Raw genomic sequence first — 12,377 nt, forward strand, 5'->3', positions numbered from 1 at the left:
TTCCCTTTCAGTTCTCCCCTCCTCCTCCTCCTCCTCCTTTTCCTCAAAAAACAAAACAAAACAAAACAAAAGGCCTGAGATTGCCTCTTCTGGTTCATTTAGGTCATCATGTACACTTGAACCACTTCCTACGAACTGGGTTACTGCCCAGCCCTGGAGCCTGGAATGGGGTCAGTCCCACCCAAACTACAAGGGCTGACAATAAGGAACAGATGACTTTTTTTTTCCAGATGCAAATAAATTGTGGTGCCAGTACCAGAGAAAGGGGGATGGATGCTGGGCAGGCAAAACCAGTAGATCCCCGCTGAATGGCAGTCCATTCCCAGGTCATCCTTGTTAATAAGGAAGTGGGAAGGGCAGAAATAAAAGACCTTATTTATGAGGATCAAGTGCCAACCAGTCCCCACCTTGCCTTTCTTCACAGTGTCATAGTCTTTATACTATAGAAATTTGGTCACAGCTTGATTGTGACATATGACCCACATTGCTTTAAGCTCTCAAGGCAGTAAGCCTTGTTACTATTCTCTCAGGGTTTTGGTAATTCTCCTCTGTATTTTCTGATGTGTCTCTTGGCTACGGATAATCCAGACAGTGATTGCTGACCGTGGGCATGTGAGGCTTGGAAGTCTAAAGAAGTGAGGCCAGCAGCTACGACTGACATACAAAGAGGGCTCCTTCAGGGAGAAGTAGGGAGCCTTCACCTGAGGCCGTTGGAAGCCAGGTGACACTGGCTAGTATGTCAGAGAATTGAGGGATGGGATTATGGGATTTCCTGGGAACCCCTTGACTTTCCATATACCTCAGGGTGGTTTGGGAGTTTTTACTCCTCCTTCCTAGGCTAGGGGTCTGCCCTTCATTCCTCCTCTTGGCTCCTGTTCCAGGGCTTACATTTCTGTAACTCCCTCTTCTCTACACAGTGGTCTGTTCCATTGGGGATGAGCCACACAGGTGACCCCTTGTTAATGTGGGTGGCAGAGGGACACACAGGCGGGTGGGTGTCTTCCAACACCAGACGGTGCCAGTTAAGGGATGCATGTAAGACTGGTCACACAGGCAAAGCTCCTGAAGCTCACACAGATGGCAGGATTTACTCTGGGACAAAGAGCAGAACAGAGTTAGAATGAGCTTATAACAACATGGAAAAGAGTGTTCATGAGAAATGTTGTGCACAAACTTACTACGAGAACGTCAGTCAGAGAAAGAGATGAGCTCTACTCAGTGGCACTAATGGATTCCGCGTACTTCCCTTTGGGCCGGGCTGTGGTGAGAGAATGAAGAGAATTTTATTTTATTTATTTTTTAACGTTTACTTATTTTTGAGAGAGAGAACATGCGTGCGCGTTCGAGCAGGGGAGGGGTGGTTGTGGGGGAACAGAGGATCCAAATCAGACTCTGCACTCATAGTGGAGAGCCAGATGTGGGGTTCAAACTCAGGAACCACAAGATCATGACCTGAGCTGAAGTCAGATGCCTAACAGACTGTGTTAGGCACAGGCACCCAAGTTTTAGATGAATTGCTCAAAATGTGAAACTAAGAGAAAAGGAGGCAGGACGTAGAAGGGGTAGAGGCTAATTAGGTGGTGGTAGGTGAGTGTCTAGATTACTTTGCCCAGGAGTTGGCGGAGTTAGGCCTGGGAGCCAAGTGAGGGAGACACTTCCTCCTTTAGCAATCAGGAGGAGAGTGGAGGAGATGCTCAGCCTTGGGCCAGAGTGAGAAGCAGGAAGCAGGCAAGCTTTGTTCTGAGGATGCGGGTTTAGGGTAAAGGGAGCAGAGACCACCCAGAAAGGGGAGGCTTTCCTGTCCTAAGGCAGGGGACTCAGGAGGCTGCATGGATATCTCCTTCCAACGCCTGTTTCTTTCATCTGTGCTTGAACTTCACTCTGTACTTGAGCCAGCTGTATGAGGACAGGCGTGGGAAGACAGGGCGATGAAGTGATAGAGAGGATGTGGGGCCAGCGAGGGAAGCCCGGGCCTCAGGATTGGCCTCCAGCAGAGCAATCTCTTCCTCCTTATGCTGGGGAGGTGGTTGCTAGGTGTGGATTGGAGAACAATTAACCCTATCACAGGAGGAGCCCTGGAGGTCCCTGTAGCCCTCTGGGGAGGGGTGGGGGGGGGGGCAGATGCTCAGCCTGCCTGCAGCTAGGGCAGGGTTTGTGTCCTGTTTTCCTGCCCTGCCTGAGGGCCAATGTGAGGTCACCCCCACCCTCTGCCTCTGCCCATACACACGGTTCTAAATCTTGAGGCGCTCCAGGTTCCAGCCCAGCCTAAAGGAACTATTTGTTCTCTTGAGCTGTATTCTGATCTCCATAGCACAGAAGAAAAAAAGTCCAAAATAAAATGTAAAACCTATTTTCAACAATTAGGGGTTTTGTTTTGGTTATTTTTGGAAGGGTATGTATTGGGGGGGAAGGTGGGAAGGAGGAATTCTTTCTTCATCCCTGCAGAATCTAAATCAATGAAAATTAAAAACTGGCTCCCAAGATGACACTGAAAAGTCTTAGCCCAGGATAAACTCTGAAAGCTACATTTTCAGCCTGAAAAATGAGGACTTTCTAACGGAAATGGCAGCTCCGAGCTCTGCAGCCTGGCCCTGGGCAGTCTTGGGACGGTGTTTATTTGAAGAGAGGACACAGCCAGAGCGGCCCCTCTTGGAGACTGTGGTCCTGGCAGTTGCAGGGCCGTCCCTGTCTCCTGTGTGTGAGCCCCTCCGTTCCGTGGAGCCCTCACTCTCAGCTCCACTGCTAGAGGGCTCTCACTGCAGATCCATCAGTCCTGGGCATCTGCCATGACCTCCCTTTGCCTTTGAAAGAAGGTGCTGCCGCTTTCCACCTGCCTCCTTTAGGGGGATTTTCTTTCTGCCTGCATCAGGAGGGCGCGTAGCTTTGGGCAGGAAGGGCCAGGGGCCCACTGGAGGTTGCAATGAAAGGTGAAACCACAGGACGCACCATGGGACCTGTCTGCTGGACCCCACGCCTCCTACGCCAGCCGCGGTCTTCTGCAGGCTGGAGGCTGGCTCAGCCCCTCAGTTGTGCGTGGATCTGGAGGGAAAGCCACGCTTGGCTGAGAGTGGCAGAGGGTGTGTGGGACGAGGCAGGGTGGTAGTGGGGAGTGGGGATGGGGACAGGGACAGTAGGGGTACTGCCTGGGAGCACTGGCTTTGCAACTAGACAGAAGTGGATTTGAACCTTGGTGCCAAGACTTACTGGCTGTGTGACAGCAGCCTGACTTCTCTGAGGTCCAATTTCTTGATGTTTAATACAGCGATAATAATGTTTACGGTAGATAAAGTCTCAGGACCCCCCCCCCCCCCAATCACACACAGTGATTTTGAAATTGATGCCTTAGACCCAGACCATAGGCCATGGTTTGTGAAAATCTAAGTCCTCCTCCAGAAGCCGGCTTATTATGATCTGTGGACTCCTCTGCCCCAGCTTCGGGCCAGGACCACAGCCTCTTTGCCCCTGTATCAGCCCACACTTAAAACGCAGGGGCTTTCAGCACTTCCCACAAAAATCCACTCTTAGCAAGCACTCTGCAAGTCTGGTATACTTTATAGTTGATCTGGGGACACTGAACAGGCCACTTCTGGTCTTCTTTCTAGTTCTTTCTCTTCACACCTCCACTCTCGTCCTCCAAGATTGCCCAGAGTTCGAAATTCTTCTCCCTCTATTTGCAGACTTGTCTGTGCCCACTCCCTGCTCCCCATATTACAAACCCAAACTCTGAGATTGTTCAACAGATTTCGCCAGATCTCAATGTCTTTGAAAGCAGTGGAGTAGCAAACAACTAATCTACCCTGAGAGACTGCCTATTTCATAGCATTTTCATGAGTTCTAAATAAGGTGCGGTAAAACTACTACCACAGTGACTAGCACTTAGTTATCTTTATCTGTACCTTTTTGGGAGAAAGTTGGGGGTGAGCGTATCTGAGAATCCAAGAAAGGATCCTCACACATTGGTGAAACAAAGAGCAAATGTTGAGGTCCACATATCCTGCTTTGTTTTCACAGAGATTTCCCCTTCTTCATCTCCTTCTCCGTCTTCTCCTTCTCCTCCTCCTCCTTCTTCTTCTTTCTTTTTCTTCTTTTTAATGTTTATTTATTTATTTTGCGTGCAACAGGGGGACAGCGCAAATGGGGGAGGCACAGAGACAGAGGGAGAGAGAGAGAATCCCAAGCAGGCTCCACACTGCTAGTGCAGAGCCTGATGTGGGGGTTGAACCCACGAAGCCGTGAGATCATGACCTGAGCTGAAACCAAGAGTCAGATGTGCAACTCACTGAGCCACCCAGGTGTCCCTGTTTTCACAGGTATTTCTATGTCTCATTGACACTCAAGGAACTCTGTGGGGAGGCAGGACAGCCTTTACCACACCCTTTACACAGAAAGACAGAGTGACTTCCCCAGATCCACTAACTGGGAAGTGACCCTTGTAGAACTGAAACCCCACAGGGGTTGGGACTGCTGTTGTTGCCCCAATATCTCTTTTTCTTGTTTGCCAAAATTGCCCCTTCAGTCGTTAGCTATAGAATGTGGTCCCAGAAGAAAAGCACCACTTCCCTACATCCCTTGCAGATAGATGTGATCGTGTGATGCAAGTTGTTCCTCGGGACCCAGAAACCTTCCTTAAAGTCAGTCAGTGCCTCCTCTTTACCCCCTTTGTCCTTACCCCTTCCTCCATCCTGCCTTCTGTCACATGGATGTGGCCTGTGTCCCAGGGATGATGGAGCTGTGAGCTGGAAGGAGCCTGGGCTCCCCAAGAGCCTGTGGAGTCCCCATACTACCGGTCCTGGACTGGTTTCCTCGGCATTTTTATGTGTGAAAAGACGCTGTTTAAGCCACCAGTACTTTGGGTCCCTGTTTCTCACAGCTGAACCCTCTCCTGTCTGAGGCAGTAGTTTCCCGGCTCCAGGCACAGCACTGGGCCATGGGTTTCCTGGGAAGATGGTGGGAGGGGTGGGGGGCAGTGTGCGCTGGTGAGAGGATGCTGAAGCAAGGACTCCAAGCATTCTGGGAAGCATTCTGACTGTGCTGTGCTCTGCCCTTTGCCTGGCTTCCAGAGTTTGTGAGGAAGTTTATGAGGAAGCAGACAGCCTGTCATCTCCAGGAAGCGCTGGCTCCTGGGCCAGAGTGTGAGGTTTGTCTTGAGTGCCCCCCTGTCTGCCATCTCTTCTGGCCCTCTTTCCCCCGCCTCCGCACACTGTGGTGCTGGTCTGGCACCGCCCCCCCCCCCCCCCCCCCCCCCCTACGCAGTAGCTACTACTACCGCAGGCTCCCTGTCTCCTTGCTTCTATCAAAACCCGCTCTCAGGAAAGGGTCTCCATGCCTGTCATTCCCACAGTGGTCAGAACCATAGCCTGTGAACCCTATGAAAGAGATGTCATGCTTCTGCGGGATACAGAGGTATTCCAGGACAACTTTCCTGCTGTGTCTACACCACTTACCATACAGAGAGTGAATCACACACCCTGCAGTGACATGGGCCTCCTGCCCAGAGGGGTTGAGATTACAAGGCAGTAGGACTCGGTGCAGGGAGCCTGGGCTTTGGCACCCGCTTTGGCGGTCCTAAGTTTTCAGGTTCTGGATGTTGGGGGCCTAGAAGCCTCAGGTTCTTTGCAGCAGGTGGAGTTTCTGGAAGCAGACATGGAGATGGAGTTTGGGCTCCAAAATGTTTATTGGGGATCAACACATGTGACATGGAAGGGGAGGGAATAGAATCGGCCAGGGGAGAAGGTGATCTGCACCCCTTCCCTGGGGAGTTTGGAGGAAATGCAGTATATGCAGCCAGTCACAGCTGTCCTATCGTGGGCTGAAGGGCCTGGACCTTTGTGTTCCTGCCACTATCAGCTGCACGTGGGCTGCCCGGAAAGGAAAGAGCATGCCCTTGGGTGAAGCAACCCTCTACAGCAAGGCACACCCGGAAGGGGCTGGCAGCTAGAGGCAACAAGTCCATCCCAGAGCAGGGTCTGGGCAGTCATCTCCTGCTCCACCGCATTCTCTGAGATGGAGATGATGAGTACCAACCTCACAGGGGTTAGGTTAGATAACGTGTGTGCAGATCCTTTGTAAACTGACAGAGGCTATCTCTATGGGCACGAGAGTAAGTCGTCAAATTGACCTGGCCCTTTAGGATGGACTCCCTGGGCAGTTCAGGACTCCCTCCAAGCTGAACGCTGTGAAGCCCATCCTTTCATTGAGGGTCCGCTGCTCCTGCACTCAGCTGTTCCACATTAAGTGGCAGTTTGGGTTCAGAGATGAAGAAAGCGGAGTTTCATTCCACGTGGTGATCTCTGAATATATTTAAGGCTTGCTCCTCCCCCGTTCTAAAGCCATGCATAAAAAGGCCCAACTTTTCTGAGTCTGAGTCTGAGTCAGTCAGGGTCTAAGAGACATTTCAGGCCCGAGTCTACCAGAGTTGGGGTCCAAGATTAGAAGGAAGCCTGTGGAGGATGGTCTCGGTGTGACCCTCAAGGAACCATGCCTCCCGGTGCTGGCTTGCTCGCATAGTCCCCTCCCACATTGGCTCTGGGCCTGGCCCTGGGGCTTGTTTTGGCAAATGGGACATCAGCAGATGTAAAGCGGGCAAGAGGCTGGGTAACTGCTTGAGCCCCAGGAGTTGCTGAGGTTTGGACTGTACTCCTTGAGGAAGAAAGCCCGGTTGGAAGGAGAGGCCCCGCCCTCCCAGGCAGCCCTCCTGCTGAGCAGAGCCCAGGTGAAGTCAGCGGAGCCCCCCAGCTGTCCCACAGAATCATGAGAAATCATAAATTGCTATTATTATACATTTTTCAAATTGACGTTAAAGGCACTGAACATAAAATTAACCATTTTAAAGCGAACAATTCCGTGGCATTTAGTGTATTCACAATGTTGTGCAACCGCCACCCCTTTCTAGTTCTGAAACATTTTCATCACCCCCAAAAGCAAACCCTGTACCATTAAGCAGGTTGTCACCCCCCCCACCCTCACCCCCGCCGTGCCTCTTGCTCCTGGCAACCACCAATCTGCTTTATGTCTCTATGGAGACAGACCTTTTGTGGCTGGCTTCTTTCATTATCATAATGCATTCATCTGTGTTGTGGCAGGTATCAGTTCTTCATTTCATTTTGTACTCAAACTGTTGTAAGTGAATGTTCACGGCGGCACTGTTCACAATAGACCAAAGGTGAAAACAGCCCAAATGTCTATCAGCAAATGAATGGATAAATAAAGTGCGGTGTATACATACAACAGAATAGAATTCAGCCAGAGTTACTGTTATTTTAAGCCTTTAGGTTTGGGGATAGTAATAGATAACTGATAGAATTTTTAAGGTGACCGGGGTAATGACAAGAGCCATCAGTTCTTATTAGGCTCTAGCGCCTTGCACTACGTGAAGCAGTTTGCATGCATTATGCCCTGATTTTCACGGAGACCCTTGGCTCAGGTACTACTATCGACCCCATTTCACAAATGGGAAACCACCAATGGGAGACTAACCCCCTGGGAAAACTGAGAGTTGAAATAATTTGTCCAGTTTAACCCGGATGATTTGATTCCAGAGCTCATGTTTTATCCACTCATTGTACACAATCCAGCCCTAAACCATAGGCCTCCTCTGCTAGAGGGAGGGGCATGAGCCCCCAACAGACTGTGGCTTTGCTAGGAGAGTGATACCACTCTCTGTTTTCTATACAGTTCCTAAGGAATATCACTGGGAGAAATGATCGACAGAAATTAAAGCAGATAGTGTTGGGGCACCTGGGTGGCTCAGTCGGTTGGGTGTCTGACTTCGGCTCAGGTCATGATCTCGTGGTCTGTGAGTTCGAGCCGTGTGTCGGGCTCTGTGCTGACGGCTCAGAGCCTGGAGCCTGTTTCAGATTCTGTGTCTCCCTCTCTCTCTGACCTTCCCCCATTCATGCTCTGTCTCTCTGTGTCAAAAATGAACAAACGTTAAAAAAAAAAAATTAAAAAAAAATAAAGCAGATAGTGTTTAAAGTCTGTACAATGTAAAATTCTAATCTGTGGAGACTGATTTAGGAACAATTGAACTTTGTAGAAAAATGTCTATACAGTCAATGTTCCGGGGCAGAAGTTACAATCTTTGTATTTGATATAAACAAAGCACAGTGGTCAATAGTCAAAGTTGTATTGTACAATTTGCACGGGAAAGAATTAATCCCAATGAAAATAACTTCCATGAAATACAATACCAATAAAAGTGGAAAGAATTGTAAAGGATTTAACTGGGCTGTTTAAAAAGATTGATCAAGAAATTAAAGGAATTAATGGAATTTGTTTAAAAAAGTACTTTCAGTACAAAAATGTATCCGTGATGATATAACTGTGGCTTAAGTGGTAGTGCTCTTAGGAGTCGAAATATCCTCCGGACAGAACAGTTTTCTGAGTCAAAACATCTTATTATCATTCTATTTTTGAGTATAGTTGGCACACAATGTTAAAACATTTTTTACCTTTCTTAATGGTTCTTTGAAGAGTGTAAAATCCTGTCAAGGTGTGAACGTAGGTCCCTCTGGAACGCCAAGACAGATTTCTAGGGCCCTTTGGAAAATAAGTGCATTGGGATTTATTCAGGCCCCCAGAAAGAAAAGAAAAAGCCGCAAGTCTCTGTGGTGTGGTCATCTCGGTAATCATGGAACCTAGCACCGCAGAAATATGAATCCAACAGCAATTCCCACCTAGTAGCCACGATCTAGGAGCAGGAGTTACTTGGGTTCACTAGAAAGAGATTTGGGGTTGGCTGGGGTAATGCGGGGATGTGGGGAAGAAGTATAGGAGTTCCTATATCTAGGCCTCCAAGCTTTTCAGGTTTTGTGAAAATTTTGATCAGCTGTAGATTACAAGTAATCTTGCAGCCATTCAGAGGGCATTGGTGGGAATTTGAGTAAAAAGTCTTCATCCTCCTGAGAGTTAAAATTACTAAATGAAGAAATGTATGTAAAATATAACATTAGGTCATCTAATAATGGGTTACGCATAGTATAGTTCTCATATAGTTATAATAAGTAGGATGTTTGGATCATAAACATAATTTATTCTTCACACATTCAAATTTATGAAAATTAAACATCCTTTCAAAAATGTATAGCAAAATGATATATTATAAATAACAATATTATATATATAGACAATATATGTGACTCACTTTCTCCCCCTCTCTCTTTATCTATCTGTCCTTGAAAGCTGTGGGTATGTTTTAATATATTTCATGTGATGTAGGGGTAGCCTAGGGCTTACAAAGGTCTTCATACACATGAGAGGGGTGGGGCATGACTTGAAGGTGAGGTAAGGGTTGTTAGCCTGTTAACAAAATTGAGGTTTGGAGCCAGTGACCTTGTAAATTAGGCCAAGAGCTCGATTTTTCTTGAGGCTGCTGTAGCCTAGGAAACAAGAATTGTATACAGTATTATTAGAATCTGAGCAGAAAAAATACTGAGCACACAGGTAACAAATAGATCTAGGTTTTAAGACTAAAAATGCAGGTTGTGGGTCAGTGATTTACTAGGTGCCAAGTGGGGTTAAAAATAAAACCCCCAAAGCACTGCCTGGGGCCGTGATGTGAATGGAGCCCTTTAGAGTTATACAGTATGGCAGCCCTGACACATCCCTTGGATTCACAGAAACGTGGAGAGCAGGTTCGAACCATAGAGATTATTCATCCTGCATTCCATTCAATGGGATCCTAGTCAAGAGATAATGGATGAGTAGTCATCACAAGGAAAAAGAGAAAGATGTTCTTTGGAGCGAGGAAAGCCCCAGGCTGAGCCCTAAATAACCCACCACCTGTAATTCCTTCCTTGCAGGACTGGGGTCTAGAGCCTTGGGGATGACATAGCTCTCTCTCTCTCTCTTTGTTCCTAGAGAAGCTGAACAGGTCTGGGCAGCTGGCCATAGGCTAAGCAGACAGATTGAAGTTCAGGGAGCACTAATTTGTTAGGAATCCCTGAAGTCCCTACTGTCACTGGCCATTACTTATGTCCTAGAATCTTTCTTTACAGGGGACCTCTCATTCACGAACACATCCATAACCTTAATGCCTTTGTTTTTTAAGGGGAGACAGCATAAGTCAAGGGTTATTGCAGTAGATCCTTGCTCTGTGAGCACCACACGTCGTCACCGTTCATCCTGCCAAATGCCGGCAGGGTGGCCTCTGTGGAGAAAACAATTAATGAGTGCAACCTTACTTTTGGAGAGAACTTGAAAGCTCTCCTGATTCCCAGCCTTAGTGCTGATTCCTTGACACAGGAATCTCTCCTTTTGATGCTTTAGAAATCAAATGGATAATGGAAACACTTTCCTGGTGGATGTTGAGAAATGGATCCTTCACAAACACCACCTATCCCAGGTTGAAGGGAAGCTTGGATGCAGTGCATTTGGCCAGTGTGTTCTTACAAGTAATCTTGCAGCCATTCATAGAACATTGATGGGAATTTGAATAAAAGGTCTTCGTCGTCTTTATTTTTGGACGAGGTGACCATTCCTGCCCAATCTAACCTTTCCCACCCTTCTGCCTCTGTTCCTCCTGATTTAGAGACCTACAATATCAGGTCTGATAAGAACATAAAATTGACTTATCTTACCCCTTATTTATTTTTCCCCTGGGAGAATAAGGCCCAGAAGGATGAACAAAATTGCCAATAGTTGTATTGACAATTAATTGCCAGTCAAGCTGTAGCAAAGCTGGGTCCCTTGAAGGCAGGGCCATTCCCAAAAGGGCTTAGGATTTGTGTCCCTTATTTTTCACCTAATGGAACTGGACAAAGACCCTTTGATGACACACCCCGATGAACCCCAGACTCCTATGTGGAAATGCGGGAATGAGCTCTATACCATCCTCATGGATACAGACTGACTAGGACCAAGCTCCAGCAGACACATATGCCTTGCTTTGTGGACCAAACATGATACTGAAATTTGTATATAACAATTTTGGGGTTAACAACTACATTTTATGAGCACAAAGACAGCTGGCAGGTTTAAGGAAATATAAAGGGATCCCTTTGTAAAGTAAGTGTCACTTTCCCTTTTTTTTTTTTTTAAGTTAGTGTTTCTTAACTTGCCTTTAGGATACATCTAGATTTTCACAGTGCATGAGAATCCCTGCATTAATATTGTCGGAGATCTGAATCAAGTAACCTCTCTGTGTCTTTGTTTTTTCACCAGTAACATAATACTGATGTTCCTCAGCAGCCCTGACAGGACAACTTTCAACTTGCTAGGGTCTCAGGGAGATATTGGTCATGTTGCCGAGTCCCAATATTGCCAGCAGTTTCCATTCTGCCCACAGCCTTGCGCTGAGGCTGACTGGAATGCTCCTATTGTGAAGCAGTGAGGCTGGATTAGAGAGTGTGAGAGGGCCTGGCTAGTAATTCTCATGTCAGAGAAACTACTCAAGTTAAAAGAAGCCCAAACAGAGGATGTGACAATCCAATTCAACTCAATTTGTGTAGCGAGCACCTACTGTATACCAGGGCTATACTGTGCTCAGGGAATGGAGAACTCAGTGGCCAGTCCTTGCCCTCACGTGGTGGGGATGGGGGAGCAAGGGCCCCGCAGGGAGGGCCCCTGTTAGAGCCCTGCCTGGAGCCCATAAAGAGGAACTCTCCACCTTCTGACTCAGTTTGGTCCATTGAGGGCAGAGCCATTTTCCACCCATGTATTTTTGTTGCGTTGAGGCGGTCCCAGCAGAGTTAGTCAAACATACCTCGAAGAGAGGGGAGGAAAGAGACACAGAGAAGAGAGGGGTGGGGAGTCACAGTGACTTGAAGCTGGAATTTTGTCACACTGACATCAACATCCTTCTTTGAGGAGTTCTGATCAAACTTTCACTTTGCAGAGAAACTTCTCCCCAGCTTTCCTCCAGCACTTGAAGCTGCAAGTTCTGAAGGTGAGCTCGGGCCCTCACACCCCTCCCTCGGGCTCCCACAATGCCAGTAACCATGATGAATTGCACCTGGCCGTGGCAACAGTCTAAGTTTTTAGAAAAGCCAATCTGGAACACTCACCATGCTTAATAAGGAGCACTGACAGATAAGCAGCCTTCAGGATGCCATTTCCAAAAATCCATCTCTAACGAGGCATAGCTAACAAAATGTGTATGGTGATTATTTATTCCAGCAGCCTGTCCCAAGGTGCTGGAATCAGTTGCATGTGAAATTTGCTTTGACAAACCATCCCTGATTTTGTAAGCCTTCCACTGGGCTCCAGACCGAGGAGCTTCCACTATTGACTGAAGCTTCTGGTAAACTCTTCCTGCAAATGGCAGAATATAGATTGAAGCCATTGTCAGGTCATCAGTCACACACCATTTCCTGGGACTGAGATCAGAGGAACAAAGCATTGAAAAGTGAGAAGTCTAGGGGCTGGGAGATACAGGGCCA

At 47.6% G+C, this 12,377-nt stretch overlaps 2 protein-coding genes across 5 annotated transcripts in view; one reads left to right on the forward strand and one right to left on the reverse strand.

Moving 5' to 3' along the window:
- TSPYL5 (TSPY like 5) overlaps positions 1–12,377 on the forward strand; it is a 54,937-nt gene that overhangs the window by 15,975 nt on the left and 26,585 nt on the right. The gene's annotated exons all lie outside the window — the stretch shown is intronic.
- Positions 1–12,377, reverse strand: part of CPQ (carboxypeptidase Q) — a 549,973-nt gene that overhangs the window by 700 nt on the left and 536,896 nt on the right. The window lies entirely within an intron of this gene.

Source organism: Leopardus geoffroyi, chromosome C3 (assembly GCF_018350155.1).
Source record: "Leopardus geoffroyi isolate Oge1 chromosome C3, O.geoffroyi_Oge1_pat1.0, whole genome shotgun sequence".
Lineage (NCBI taxonomy): Eukaryota > Metazoa > Chordata > Mammalia > Carnivora > Felidae > Leopardus > Leopardus geoffroyi.